This window comes from Pinus tabuliformis, chromosome 6 (assembly GCF_031772625.1).
Source record: "Pinus tabuliformis cultivar Carrire ecotype Pingquan chromosome 6, CPIR1, whole genome shotgun sequence".
Lineage (NCBI taxonomy): Eukaryota > Viridiplantae > Streptophyta > Pinopsida > Pinales > Pinaceae > Pinus > Pinus tabuliformis.
Genome location: NC_142292.1, coordinates 85,327,079 through 85,343,478, shown reverse-complemented (window position 1 = coordinate 85,343,478; position 16,400 = coordinate 85,327,079). Strand labels below are relative to the sequence as shown.

Below are 16,400 nucleotides of genomic sequence, written 5' to 3'. Positions count from 1 at the left end.
CTTGCATGCCTAAAGTTGCAATCTAATGCTCTAATACTACATGTGAAATACCCCTCCTACTAAAAATCAAATAAAATTGTCACATAAACAATAGGTCTATATTTTCTCATGCATTTAAAAACAATTTAAAGTGAGGGCCTGCACATCATCAAGCAAACAAGACAACATTCAAGTAAAATGTTTACACAATGTAATTAACATAATAAAATATAACATATAACTTATCATTTAATAGAGGAAGTGACTAACTGCATAAGAGAGACATTCCTCCCAACCATAGGTTCATTGTTCCATTTTTCTCAATATCAAGGCACTGTCAAGATGGAACTATGAATCCAAAAAAACGTTTAGTTCTCATGGTTTTTCAATATACACATATAGTATCACAAAACCAAAGTTTACTCCAATGACAATACTGATCCACCAACTCTCTTTCCCTTCAATCTACACAACCTAGGGAATGGGATCCCATTCTCCCCCATGTAGTCCCTCAAGTTATCCCACTTCCCTTCAATGCTTCAATCCATGGTTGACTACAAAATCTCATAATTTGGGTTTCGATGAATTCTTAGCTATTTCAAGAGTGCTCACATTATCCCTCTCAAGGAACTTAAGCCATTTCCTCAAAAGGAAACATGTAAAGGCAATCAATCTAACACTCACTAGCTGACACCCTAATTCTCAACATCAATTGACCCCCCACAGGGTTGTCTTCATACACAACATGTCCTATGCTCTTTTTCAACACCCAAATCACCTCTTATTTTCTATTTGCAACTTGTAAAAACTATTTGAAATCTCCACTGGAATTTCCTTTTTACTTCCATCATGCATTGTTTGACTCTTATGCATTTTCCAAGAAAGATTGTACACTTCCCATGTTGTCATAGATAAGGAAGATGACTTTCCCACCTACCTCTTACATGCAAACACTCAACCTAGAGTTTCTTATTCAAGGAATGATATTCAATAAGTCAAAGAGGCATTATAATGAAGAATAAGAAATTAATCTTGGCATTTGATAAGCCCTGTGGTAATTTCCTCATTGGAACCCTTTTAGTAGTTTATTTTATTAATAATTTGGATGTACAAAATTTAAGTAGCTAGGCCCTTGATTATATTCATCAATATCTCTGACAAACTAGGTCACCATCCTAACCATATTTGCACAATTACATTACAATTTACAAGGATTAAAAGCGGGGTTAAATAAATCATAGACACCCATAAACCCTATGGAAGGGCCAAAGGTTCATACAAGAGTTATATCCAACTTAAAATGTTTTATACTATATTATTTACAATTCAAAAATGGTCCATATAATTTACCTTAATTTTAAATCAACTTAACTTCATTGTGTTCTCTTTTTTATATAATTAAAAAGTTCTCTACATAATTAGCACTGATTTAAGTATGTCTCCTTGAGATTCTCTTTAGATTATTACCACATACTTTCTCTATAGCTTACTATTGTTATTTCAAGCCATGGTTTTCTTTAACTCATTTCTAGCATTTTTTTTCCCTAGATAGTAGTACCTTTTCTAGTGCTTTGCACATTCAAATATTCATAAATTTGGCAATTAATTTAGAGATTAGCAATAAAAATAATTATTTAAACCTACCATAACAAGATAAGCTTAGTATTTGATCCTTTTGGACACTTGGTAGATCCAGAGTTCAGATGGATCCAACTTGACTTAATTATTAGTTGTAATTAATTATAATTATTAATTTTATGTTTTATATTTTATTTTATTTTGATCAAGTTAAAATGTAAAACATTATGACATTTCAATGGCGTAGGATTTTAGAACAATTATCTATATATATATATATATATATATATATATATATATATATTCAATAATGAAAAAAGTAAAAATAACAATTATCTATATATATATATATATATATATATTCAATAATGAAAAAAGTAAAAATATTTAAGTATAACCGCAAAACCCTAATGAGATTTCTAGAACAATCATATATATATATATATTCCATAATAAAAAAAATAAAAATATTAAGTATAAAAACAAAACCCTAATGATATAAATAGAAGTGGCGAAGGAAGAGGAACACAGTGAACTCTGTGTTACTCTTAAGAGAAAGATGCAAAGATTGATGATATCCTTAGAAGGGAACCCAACTCTGAGAAGGAATGGTTGGATAAAGCAAGGGAACCCACCTGTGGGAAGGAATGGTTGTGCGAAGCTAGATGAATTACTTCTTCTAACATTCAAGGCCGAGGAAGAAAATATCAGCGGTGGCTGGTTGCTACATCTCTTCCTCTTCTCTAAATATAAAGTAAGTTATGTAAACAAAATTGATTTGCAAAGTGATTGATTGTCAAAATATGTCATTTTGACAAATTCTAAAAAAAAAATATTTAGATGACTTCTTAGATCTATGTATCATTAGATCAACTCTTAGATTTGCTCTTAGATATATGCTTAAATAAGGAATACAATGAAACTCATTTGCTCTTAGATTGGTGGTTAGATTAGATATACAATGAATTCATAGTGTCAATCCACATTTTAGTCAAATTTGGATTCCCTTAAATTCCCTTACCTACATGTTAGATTTTGGATTCATTTTCCTTAAAACAGCAATAACCGTCAACACCTCCCAATAAAAACTAAACCCTACACAAACCCACTTCATCGGTTTGAAAAAAACTGTTATTAACTCCACTAAATCTATGCATTATTATATCAGACACAAGTAAAAACTCATTAAATAATGAAATGGATTTCATAGTAAACCTCTGTCTCCTTCTATCCATTCCCACACACTATATTGAATCTGAATCCCCTGTAATGACTCTGCAAAGTGGGAACAACATTCACAGGTTTGTTTGTTGGTGCTCATTATCACATTTCTTTCTGTTTTTCCTTCTTGAATAGCTTTGATATGGAAATGAAGGTTGTGCATACACTGACTGAGAATCTTGATTGGGATATAAGGGTTTTACAATCTCGAACCCATCCAATTACGCGTGTTTATTGGTGGCAGCATTTTGGTGAATAACCCATTCCAACTTACTAGTTGTCATCACGTGAAACAATATTTTGAATTTTTTCCTTGGATAAAATCAATTTTACATTGAGAACTTCCGAATACCGATCTGAATAGCTTTTTTTTACCCTTCTTGAATAGCTTTGATATGTAATCTGAATCCCTGTAATGACGGTGCAAAGTGGGAATACCATTGACAGGTGCTGATCATCACATTGTTTTCATTTTCCTTCTTGAATTGCTTTGCTCTGAAATGGAAATTTCCTATGCACTCATTGGGAATCCCTGTTGACCATCCCTGATCATAAGGGGTCAGCCTTTGCATATCATTCAGCGATCTTTGTTGCAGTTGAATGGGTAAGCCTTTGCATATCATACCGCGATCTGTGTCAGTAGGGTTAAAATGTCAGCCTTTAGTTTTAGCTTATTTTTTTAAACAATTTATAAAAACTTAAATACAAGAAAATGAAATATAAAAAAAAATAAAAGATCCCTATCTTTATGAATAAGTGGAAATGAAACATATTGAAAAAATCAGACTTTTTTTTAACTAATTAGGGAACTGAAACTAACGTAAAGTTATCAAGAAATCTAACCCCATATGAAAGTTATCCAGAAATCTAAGCCCATATGATCAAAAGGCTTATCCCAAATTAAAGAAAAGTTCCCGCAGTAAAAATAGGTATAATTCAAAAGATTTTTTTTTTAACTCTTAAAAAATCCTGGGACATAGTTTTCCAACTCCCCTTGCAAAGTTCAAGATCCTCCATTTCAATAGAGGGAAACTAGAAGCAAAGTACAGTAAGATAAACGTAAGGTTTCGTGATACAATTTTTAGTCAAAAGTTTAAGGTGATAGATGTGAAATTGGTGATGATGCACTTTGTTGTTGTTGATTATAGCTGGGGTGGTTTTATTTTTCCGGTTGATATTGATATTGATATTTAGTAGCTCTAAGAAGATAATTAGTTGGAAGGTTTGGTATTGAAAACTTAAATTTTTGCATATGATATAAGTAATAGTTTATTGTTTGTAGGTAACACAAGAGTGGCCAGCTGGTGTGAAATTTGAACCCACTGATGAAGAGCTAGTAAAATATTTATGAGCAAAATTTGGAACTGGAAATACACAGCATCACCCATTCATTGGCGAATTCATTTTGACATTGGAAGAAGAAAATGGATTTGCTCTACACAGCCTGAGAATTTACCAAGTTATTGTTAGCCACTTCTCAATTAATATTGTTTTTTTTGGGGAATGTGAATTATAAGCTATTTTGTAAATTGAGATAGTTATTTGGAATTAGATGGTGCTATCCCATCATCTATTACAAATATTATGTCATGGGAAAAGAGTAGCAGCAATCAACAATGGTGGGACTGGTAAAATGAAGATGATGAAGATCCAAGTATTAGCCAAGAAGTGAGAATCTCAAACTTTTGAGCAAATAGTGCGACTGGTAGAAATGGAAATGATGGTAGAAATGGAAATGATGATGATCCAAGCATCAACCAAAGGAGGTGAGAACTTCAACTCAGGTACTTTTTCAACAAATAAATTTGTCAGGTTATCACACTTTACAGACAACTTCCAAGCATGCTAGTTGTGAACTCTGAAAGGATTCAGAACTAATAGTCCTAAGTGATCCAGAGGAAGAAAATGTGGGATGATGTAAACATTGGTTAATCTATTGTTTCAAAGTGTATAATACGGTATACCATTGAATTCTCATTGTCACGAAGGTTTCCAGGAGGCATCACAGTTTCATTCACCCTCATTCTCTTGGACTTTTTTTATGAAGTTATTTCACTCCAGCATAGCATCAACTTTCCACTTGGTTATATTGTTGGTGAGTTCAATTTGTCAAATTGGTTACCGCACCCTCAGAATGCAGCATTTCATTTCAGGTAGCTCACAATGTGCATCTGCAGTACATCAAACTCCTGTTGGCTTCAAATTCCTGTAGTACATCAAACTCCTGTAGGAGAACACAAAGGTGGGACCAACAACAGGGACCAACAAGTGGTGATTTGAGTAGATGTCCTTATACAGTTCCTTCTTCCACCCTGCCTGCACAAGCATCTGTTCAAGCCCATTATGCAACTTGGTTTTAAGGAACCTGTTGCAGGCGCAGGGAGTCTGCACCTGGGGAGATGGACTTCACTCATTACCTACAGGAATTTGGACCTTTCTGTGGATTGGGTGGCAGCATTCAGCATCAACTTTGCCTCTGGTCTGGCATGCCCCTCTGGTTGTTATTTTATGATTTACATGGAAAAATTACTTTTCTTATGGTGTTTGTGTGCAAGAGATAACCGCTTTTTAATGAACAGCAAGTGGTGAATGTTAGCTTTTTGTTGGTTAAAAATGTAATGACAATCGATGCTGCAATGCAAGCGCTGCAGGGACCACAGTTTTGAATTTTTTCTCCACAAAAGGATGATGTTTTACATGTCTCTATGAACACACTGTGTACATGCATGGCTCAAGTTGCCTTGCTTAACTTCATAATGGAAGCATGTTTTTATCATGGCAAATAAATTAATGGAAGCATAAATAAATTCTTTATAGACTGAAGGCCAAATAAATTACTGGCAGAGACTTGTTAATCATGAAAAGTTTATTATCAAACCAGTGCATAAGTCTTTTCCTGGAAGCAAGACTAAACTAAATTCATTAAAATTCCATTCATTAAAATTCCTTGTACACTATTATTCAATTTTATCTGAAGACAAAGGTTCACTGAATTTGATCTAATGAGCAACTGCATAAAACCACTAAATGAAACACAAATCCAAATGAGAAACATATTTTTGGAAACCCTCGTCAATGATCTCATCTTTTATGAATTCTATATCTGTAGAGTTGATAGTGCAAGTAATCGAGAGGTTCAGTTTAGGCCTGCTATTCTGGCTATTCATCACCGTGGGACCCCAGGAGGGCTCGGAATATTCTTGTAATTATGCTGATTTTCATGAAAACACTTCTAACATAATTTTATCACTAATTATGCAAGTGGTTATCCTGTAATCCATACTTTAAATAAGTCACTATTGAGGATATGTTTTTAACAAGTGGCAATCAATTTACAAACCAAGAGAAGTTTTAAATTATTTTAAATGGATATTATATCTGGCCAATAAAGAATCATTAATCCAAAATAAAAGATAAATAAATAAAATATCTCATCGAATGTATGTAACCCTTTACAGAGATATAAGATGATATGAATACAGTTTGTTTGATGGTAATACTTCAATCAGAATAGGCTTTGTGTTTAAGTATTCAAAGTTAGTGTTTAATAAGTCTAATAATGATGGAATATTTCACTCATGCAAATACTGCAAATATTTCCAATATAATGCTAAGCATAAATTTGTGTTGTGTTTGAGAATAAGTTATTAGTCGGTGGATTGTGATGATTTTTCGTAATTTAATACATTAACTTATTGAGTTTTTATAATTTCATTAATATATATACATATTAATTTGTACAGTATTAAGGAAAAAATTTAGTATAAGTTTTGTTGTGTAAATGATGTGGAGTGTCCATTGTATCCTCACTTTTACAACTAGCAATATTATTTTTTTGGAATCATGTGAGCTTATTGAAAGAGTTGGTGGGCATTACATCTTAGTATGTTTAAAATAAGACCAACAAGGTCCAAATTCTTCGCTCAAGGCCCCCACTTCTCCTTAGAGCGGTGTACCTTGCAACAAATCTATTCTAGACATTAGCCCCCGCATTCTGATCTTGGAGGAAGGTGTCCCCTAGCTGGAAGGTCAAGAGCCCTCTACCGATCGGTCCCCGCAAGGACAGAGGTAGTGGAAGCTGGTAAAAGGTACGAGGCTTCAAAATTTCATGTTAGAGAATAGATTTCCTATTCGAACAGGGTTTTGATCCTTTTGTAGCAGACTCTGGTTGGAAGGATGTTCTATATTTCTTTCTCTAAGGAAAGTATCCCAAAATGGGTAGAGTTAGCCTATAAATCCATTTTCGGGTATGCCCCTAGGATCAATCTTTTGGCGAACGTTTGGCTTACATTTCACTTCCTACGGGAAGAAGACTTAAGCCATGGGTGCTTGGCAGAGACTTTCTTTGGACCCAAAGATGGTATATTAGTTTTAACCCATCTAGTAAGAAACCCTGACTAAAATAATTAAGGGTTAAACTGCCATATTTCTCGCTCAACATGTGGTCAAGAAATATCTTCATTAGTGTAACATACACTTTGGGGAAATTTATTTTCTTTGACAACAAATTACTAGTGGAGTTTGATAAAAGGGTTGCTTGGATTCTCGTGGAGATGAAAATTGAGGACTGACTCCTTGAAGAACTGAATATTTCTTGTGGAGATCATCTTTATGTTCAGGCTCTAGACTATTGGAAAGTTTGTCTCAGTTGTCACCAGACTAGCCACCTGAAGAAGGACTGTCGGAGGCTGCACAGGTTTCGTGTCACTGAAGAGAAGGGCAATAATCACATGGAACTGACGGATTCCCTATCTTCTTTTGTGGGTCTGTCAGACTCAGAGCAACATGTAATCACAAAAAATCTTCCTCAACTCCTTTCTTAGAAAATATTTCTAGGTCTATTGGACACAATTCGGGTTGGTCAGCTCCTTACTATCTAAATCCTGAGCCAATAGAGGTGTTGTCGAACACGGGGTTCCTTACAGCATTCATAGTAGGAACTGATCTCCACAGACGCTTTCTCGCTCCAGGTAGCCCCCTTTCAAGATTCTTTAATTTTGGATTTATCTCTAGAAGATATGCTTATGTTGGATGATATCTTTATTTCGTCTGCTTCCTCTGGTATTTCAATCTCTTTGGATGTTAGTTTGTTAAAGAATTATGTTTCGGGACTCAATTCTACTATCAATGGCATTGCAACTCCCTTTCTCGAGCAGGGTTCTTGATCCAGATCGATCTAAAATATTGAAATGGATCTTGTGGGGGAGGCCCCCAAGATCTAAAGAATTACAATGCTAGAAAGAAATTGACAGAACACACAGTAAATAAAATCACAAATAAACTTTTTATTAAAACCGATAATAACTATAAAGGCTACATTGTGGTGGACCCTCCTGTCCTTTTACAAAATGCGACTTGTTAATTATAGTATTTTTCAATTACAATACCACGGGTCAATTCCATGGGTGAATAAATACCATGGGTGGATGTCACAATACCACGGGTCAATTCCATGGGTGAATGAATACCATCGCTGTATGTCACAATACCATGGGTCAATTCCATGGGTGAATTAATACCATGGGTGGATGTCATAATACCATGGGAAAATACCATGGGTGAATGAATACCATGGGTGGATGTCACTTACAATACCATGGTAGGATAAATACCATGAGTGGATGCCACTTACAATACGATGGGTAAATTCCATGGGTGAATGAATACCATGGGTTGATGCCATTTTCCATCTAGATCAGTTCTTGTCCTCTGGCCTCCCAAACCGCTTTTCGACTCCCCTCCCCCCTAAACATGTTCCTCCTCTGATTCATGCCATTTTCCATTTAGATCAGTTCTTGTCCTTTGGCCTCCCAAACCGCTTTTCGACTCCCCTCCCCCTGAAACATGTTCCTCCTTTGATTCATTGTGTTGTAGCATACAAAACCCCCATTAGTTTTTATTTTTAATAAAATATAGGGTCTTTTTAATTTTTTTTTCTAAGTTATTGAATTTCTCTTAAAAATAAGATTGTTTATCATTTTTTTTTATTTTTAATAAAATATAGGATCTCTTTAATCTTTTTCTAAGTTATTGAATTTCTCTTAAAAATAAGATTGTTTATCATTTTTTTTGGTTGATTGGTCATTCTATGAATAAAAGGGCTAAAGGACTAGGCCAACTACCTTTTCCATTCAATTAAGCCTTTGAAAAACATTAAAACCACTTAGTTTTAAAAGAGAACCTGGAATGTCGAGATCCTGTAACTCCAAATGAATTGAAATTTAAAATATTTAAGGGATCCAGGATTATCGAAAATAATGCCCATTACCTGTTGACTTGTTTAAACATCCTCCTGCAGATCTGTTTTGCCCAACTCCCAATTTAACCTGGAATCCCAGAAAACCAGAAGCCCGGAGGTAATTCATAATTTCAATTTGTAGAACATCTAGGATTTGAGATTTGGTATCCACATCATCCTTTTGGAGTTGGCCCACATATGCGCATAATTGTTCAAAATTTTAATGTTTTAGTTAGATGACCCAAGGTTGGCATCCCCAAAGCACGAAAATTTTAGGGGTTAACATTCGCAAATGGGCTAATTTTCCATGTTTCTTTCCAAAAAAAAGATTCACTAATTTCCATTTTTTTCTAAAATGATTCGCCCAAATTTTATAGTACACCGTTATTTTACCTTGAAAATCTCTGAAATATATATCGATCACCAAAATTTTTACAATTTGCATATTAGGCAGTAGTAAGATTCACCAAGATTTCTAAACTTTAAAATAAACTTCCACCCTTAAATTTTTCCTTGCCTAAAAATCTTACGATAATTCAATTTATAAAAGTACCGGAAATCTGGTATATGACATGGTATATGACCTGGTTACCTGACATGGCCTTCTCACGGGGCCTCCTACTTTTGCCCATCCAATCCATTAAATTGGTAATTAAAATACCTAATTGATACATTAATAATCAAAAATCTAATTTTATTTTAACTTTGTTTTACCCTCATTTTTCGTTATTGCTCATTATCTGCGTGAGAAACCATTTTTCTAGCCGTAGTCTTTAACGCGACTTTTTGAAAGCTTTTCCGGCGATTTTTTCCGGTGAAAATCCGGCAGTAATTTATTGAAATCCAAGTTTGATAACTAGTTTCTGCACAATGAAAGCGTCCCAGGGGTTTTTGAGGGTGCTGAATCCGAATATGCAGTTAAAAAACCATTTTAACTGCAACAAATCATGATTTCATCTCAATTTCTTCCACCGGATTCCGTCACCGGAATCTCAAAAAGTCGCATTATAGACAACTCCATTTTTCTATGCTAAACTTCTATTTTATTATTATAGGCAAATTTGAGCGGCAATACCAGGGAAGAAATGAAGAACGCTAAAACAAAGAAGAAGACTCCTAAGCCCAAGCCGGTTGGCCCATACAGAGAAAGAATAGATGACAAATCGCCAGAGGCAGGATTGTTCTCCGACACGGTCTGCACTATGGATTCCGATAATTCATCATGGGAAAAAATGTATCAATATTGCAAGGATGAGGAGCCACAAGTCACGGTAAAGACACCAACAATAGTTGATGATATTCCTTCTTCCGAGCCCACTGTCCAGGACGCGATGAATTCATTCCTGCACAAAATTGTTGCTAGGCCAAGGCTTATGCCATATACTGATATGATAAGATGGGTGATTGAAGATGTTACATTCACAAAATGAAAGTTTATTACTAATAAGCCCACGGTTATTGGTTCATTTGCAGTCTAAGACCTCTAGGTTATGTGCAAGCTTCCAAAGTCGCAATATCATTTCAATATGAAATATGTAGAGAAGTTTATAAAAAAGCATGAGGTACGAGCATCCTTAATGAAAGATTGGAGACATAATCCTAACAATCATAAAATCGAGGTTGATGGTAAGTATGCCATTGCTTCTCTCACATCCCCTTTTGGTTAAACTGTTGTTATGTTATGTAGGATTTTTTCATTGCCAAATGTTTCAAAATTCCCAGACGATTGGATTCCCTTAATTGATGGCACCTCAGAGGGTGACATTTTTCACTGGGCTACTATCTTATCACACAATTTAGCCAAAGATATTCTTGGTTTCCACACGTCCTGCATTGTTTCTGAATATAAAATCCCCCCTTTCTATATGTCTTCTTACATCATGGACTGACTATGCTTTTCGTTGGATTTTCCCTCCATGGGATGGAAAGGGAATATATCTAACCCTTTACCCATTTATGTCTATCAAAATGCCCTATGGGAAACCAACTATTTTGCACACTTTTACCAAATTTTCCGCAGAGTAATGATTCCTATTTATGAGTTGGTACATGAGAATAAACCACCAAGAATGTCCCAAGAGGCTATGGATAATACGAGAAAGATGGGAACCTGGTTTGGTGAAGAATTGTTTACCTATATTTGGGTTTCTGGGAGTTATGTTGCACCACATGTTTTTCCTCTTTATATTCAAGATAAGTTTCTTTGCAGGAAGTGGCCTTATCAACTGGTTTGCCATGGAATAAATAAAGATTTGAAAGATAATAATAAGAGGGTCTGGCCTCAATATCCATTATCATTTTGTATATTTTCCGTGACAAATTATCAACATGCAGAATTAGTGATACCCCACATAGAAGAGCTCAAATTGGCTATTATGCCTTTCCAAGTATATGACCCTAACAACGAAGTAAAGCAAGTGGCTGCCTTGGCCAGTATAAAGAGATATATCCATGAGGATAATAAATTTGATGATATCTTTTCCGAAGCCTCTTCTCCAAAATCAATTTTACAAAAGGTGATGAAATAATTATCAGCTGAAGAACGTGAAGAGTTCTATGCTTTCAGAGCTGCCAGACTAGAAACATTTCCAGCGGATGCACTAGAATTTCCTACACAAGAGCCTATCCAGGTCAGTAATCCAATTATATCTACTCAACAGTTTGCATTAACATCTACACAACAAGAGGTTTCTATACAACATCAACAAGCAAGAACACCAAGTTCTACAGAACCTAAAAGTACAATGTCTACATTGCCTAAGATGGAGAAATTATGGGATGAATTTGATTAGAATTTAAAGGATAAGTAGAATGTTGAAAAATAAGAGGTTGTAGATTTAACAGTTGAGACAGTTTCTCAAAAGACTACAACTAAGAATGACCTTGTTTCTATCCAGAAAACTCCTAAGCGTAAAGAGAAAATTAAGAAAGAATCTAGAGATATGGAAGTGATTCCAGTTCATCCCACTTCTGAAGTTTTCCTTAACATTGAGGAAATTCCTCCCCTGGACATTTTCTATAGTCCAGAACAAAAGGCAGCTGTGAGAAGAGGAAGAAAGAAAAAAATATTGAGGACTCACAAAGCTTAGTTACTAGAAAAACTTCTCAGGTCACATCTGTTGAAGTTCTTTGGCAAGGATCCTTTGTTGATTCCCCTGATGAGTTAGATAAATTGAGTTTATTTACAGGTGCCTATGCTTCAGCCAAAATTGAGAAAGTATTTGAAGTACAGGACCAAGTCAGGGAAAAGGATGAAAACATTGCTAATATGCAGCAGAGTTTCTGCAAAGAAAAAGAAAACTCAAAGTTCAGTGGTGAGCGGAGTTAAAGTCAAAAGATAATATCCTCACAGAGCTGCAAAATCAGTTGGCTTCATTAAAAATTCAGAATTTAGAACAAGTTAATGCAAAGGACAACCAAATTTATGAATCCCAGAGACAAGTAAAACAATTGCAAGCTAGTTCATTTTAGTTGGACAAGTTCAAGCATGAGGCTCTTGAACTTAACATTCAACTCAAGGAGAAAAAAATATTATTATTTGAAGAGCTTAGTCTAATGGAGATTCAATGCAAATTTGGTTATACTTTGACAGATGAATTAGTAGACATCATTTCTTCTTATGATGAAATGAGGAAGAAGCTCAAAAGTTTGTTAAAATAGCAGAACAACGAGAAAGGTAAAACATCACATGGGCCAAAGATTGTTGAAAGACAAACTAAGATTATTCTTAAGGGTTGGAAATTGAGAAGTCAAGCGATTAAGGAGTCTCTCAATGATGCATGGGATCTTTCCAGCCCCATTGTGGAAATAGTAAATGACTCATTACTCGAAGCCCATCTTATTTCAAAATGCCCTGAAAATTCCTTGCCATAAATGCAAATATTACAAGAGTAGTGGGATGAAAAGCAGAGTGATATTACCAAGCAAACCGAGCAGCTGAAAAAGTTAAACCTAGATGATAACTGGTGATATGTGTTAAAGCCTCATAGCCATTGGTTGCTATTAAAAGCACTTATAAACACCACCACTCAAATTATGCCATAATTCAAAGAAGTTATCTTTAGTTTTCAAATCCTAATTGAAGCCCTAGATTCCTCAATAAGTGGCATTGCTAATCGAAGTCTATGAGCATTGGCAAAGCATAATTGGATCAAGTTCAACAACCTCGGTTTAGTTACAACAAATTTATTTTGATGCGTATTTAGTTAAGCATTCTCAAAGAATTTTTTTATCTCCTATTTTTGTGAAAACTTTTGTAAATACCCCTTTCATGCATTTATACTTATCTTTATTAAAGTGAAGCTTCTATTGCACTACTATACTTATCTTTATTTTTAATATATATATACTTATCTTTATTTTTAATATATATATGAACCATTACAATTCTGAAGATGAATAGATTGCCATCAGATCTGGATCTGGTACTTTTATCTTATCTGTGCGTTTTCTGTCTTTAAGGAATTGTTATATATATTTGAATATTGTTTTATGTATACTTTCATATTAATTTGGTAACTTATCACTTTTGAATGTGTCATGATTATTTCTTTTAATTGTATTTTTTTTTAAATTTATCATATGTGGAAAGCTTAATATTGTTTTGATTAACTATTTAATAAAAGACATAACTTTAATCGTTATTTTGATATTTTGTTGTAACAATCCTTATTATTATGAAACGATATTATCATTTTAGCACATGTGATTCATATACCTGGGTACTATAGATAAGTTAAAATATTAGTTTTTTTTTTTCATAATTAAGTTTCGCATATCACTTTTGTAATCATTTTTATCAGCCATATATATTTTAAACGGGTAATGGAAACCCATTTGAACCAATCAGAACCACCAATTTCAATGGAAATAGGTCTAATTGGGACCTTGATAGGGTGGATTCCTTAAATTTTGATGATATCAATGTTGGCCATCAACATTTTCGGTGAAGGAGGGTCATCAGAGTATGAATGGAAAGAAGATCACATACTAAATCAAGTGGTCTCTACAAAAATCAACTTTAACTTCTAGATCCCATTCTAAATCAACACCTAATAGATTTGAAGTTGCTGAGCCTTCTTCTAAATCACCTAGCCCAATTAGAAGATCACCTAATGAACCTTCTATTAACACTCCCCTTCCTGGTCAGCCATTAGAGTCCACTAAGCTCCAAACTATCATACCGAAATTTGAAGGAATTTCAATTTATGCTGAACAAGTTGATCATCTTGAAACCTCTGAAGGAAGTGCTACATATTCGCTAACATCTTCTAGAGTCCTTACTAGAGCATAGAGTGAAAAACTAGGGGTCAAACCATTTGAATTCCTAGTACAAACCCATCATAGGAAAAAACATATCTTTGGTGTTGACCTCACCCATATTTATTTTAAACGGGTAACTGGAAACCCATTTGAACCAGTCAGAACCACCAATTTCAATGGAAATAGGTCTAATTGGGACGTTGACCTAGTGGATTCCCTAAATGTTGTTTATGTCAATTTTGGCCATCAACATTTTTGGTGCTAGAAGGAGGGCCATCAGGCTATGAATGGAAATAAGATCACATACTAAATCAAGTGGTCTCTGCAAAAATCAACTTTAACTTCCTGATCCCATTCTAAATCACCACCTAATAGATATGAAGTTGCAGAGCCTTCTTCTAAATCACCTAGCCTAGTTAGAAGATCACCTAGTGAACCTTTTGTTAACACTCCCCTTCCTGGTCGGCCATCAGAATCCACTGAGCTCCGAACCATCATACAAAAATTTGAAGAAATTTCAATTTATGTTGAATAAGTTGACCATATTGAACCCTTTGAAGGAAGTGTTACATCTTCAGTAATATCTTCTAGATTCCTTACTAGAGCATAGAGCGAAAAACTTGGGGTCAAACTATTTGAATTACCTGTACAAGCCCTGTTGGCTTGTTGGGGATTGACCCAGGTTCAGAAGTGATTTAGCCAAAAAAATCTTGAAACTACCAGCCCTTTCGGCAATAGTACGCAATGCGCAGACTGAGGTCTTACCCGAGGTAGAATGGGAGGGTACTAGAACCAGGTTTCCACATCCTAGGGATGTCTTGATGAAGTTTAGGAAGTTCGCGAACCCAACCTGCACGCTTGCGCTGCTCCACGCAGTCGTTTGTCCTTCGCAACTTGTGCAATTGCTTCCGTGTAGCTCTGTAAAGAGCGTGAAGAGGTGTTGTCTAGATCCTTTATCCTTACTGTGCTATTATTACAGATCTTAACTTAATTATGTGGGCCCAATATTCTCATTAATCATTCAACATTCATAACAAGTGCACGCAATCATAAAACTATAAGGAGATGCATAACAGGAACATAGACACAGAATATTCCAGAATCAACTTATCTTTTATTAATTCTCTGTCCAAGTACAATCCCAACTCTGCCCTGCGCACTCAGCTGCAGGGGTCCGCGCACACAGCTACGGAGCCTCTACCTATCACTATGACCCAATACCTTCAGATCTACATCTAGCTTCTAATCATGCCTTCGCATCTCACTATTACTTTTCAAAAACTTAGACTCCCTTTACACTTAAAGACTCGCTCTATTTATACAATCCCATGGTCCGCGGACCATGGGTAGGTTGACACACTTTACATTAAATTACATTATTTTAGGGTGGAAAACCCTAGACTCTTGCGCTCTGTGCCCACATTTTGTGGGGTATTTACATTACATTGACCAAAACTCAGGCTTTAAGCCCAAAAAACTTGCTATGGGGGGATCGGCTGCCCAACAGCCCCCCAACACAATCATCGCAACTCGTCCTAAGTCACTCGGCTGGTGCAGTGATCTTCGCGCGGAGTCCATCCAGTAGCTTCTGCGCTTTGCCTAAGTCTGCAACACATTCTTCCGCTGTCCACTGTACCAGTTGTGCGCGTATCTCCGATGCGTCATTGTTAGGGCCACCTCCTTGCCTTAACGCATAAATGCCCTACATCTATGCTAGCTTTCCCTCGATCTTGGCAGTGACCGTGAATGCTTCACCGAGCTAAGGCTGGATGCGCGCTTTAAGCACTACTTCTTTCTGATGCGCGACATCCACCTGTTCCTTTAGAGCCTGGGCCTCCTTCATTTTGGCCAGTCGCTGAGTAAGGGTGACCATCTGCGCAGTCCCCCGGACATTGTCATATGGTTGTTGCAACTGTCATGCTTCTGTCTCTAGACGCTGTATAGTTGGATCTTCCTGCATTGAGGTTAGCATGAAGAGTGACTGATCCAACAAGCCCATGCAATCATGTACGATGTGCTCTATTGCTTCCAACCCCGATTGAATTGCGCGGTGGCGCTGCTCTCTGACTTCCGGGGGTGTAGAGGGTTGCGCCTGCAACTGCAGCTCAACGATTTGCAGGTT

At 35.7% G+C, this 16,400-nt stretch overlaps 1 long non-coding RNA gene across 1 annotated transcript; it reads left to right on the top strand.

Moving 5' to 3' along the window:
* Nucleotides 1-2,766: 2,766 nt before the first annotated feature.
* On the top strand, nucleotides 2,767-5,551 carry LOC149257385 (uncharacterized). Its single transcript, XR_016245950.1, has 2 exons — nucleotides 2,767-2,858; nucleotides 4,061-5,551. It is a non-coding gene; the product is annotated as an uncharacterized LOC149257385 (long non-coding RNA).
* Nucleotides 5,552-16,400: the final 10,849 nt, after the last annotated feature.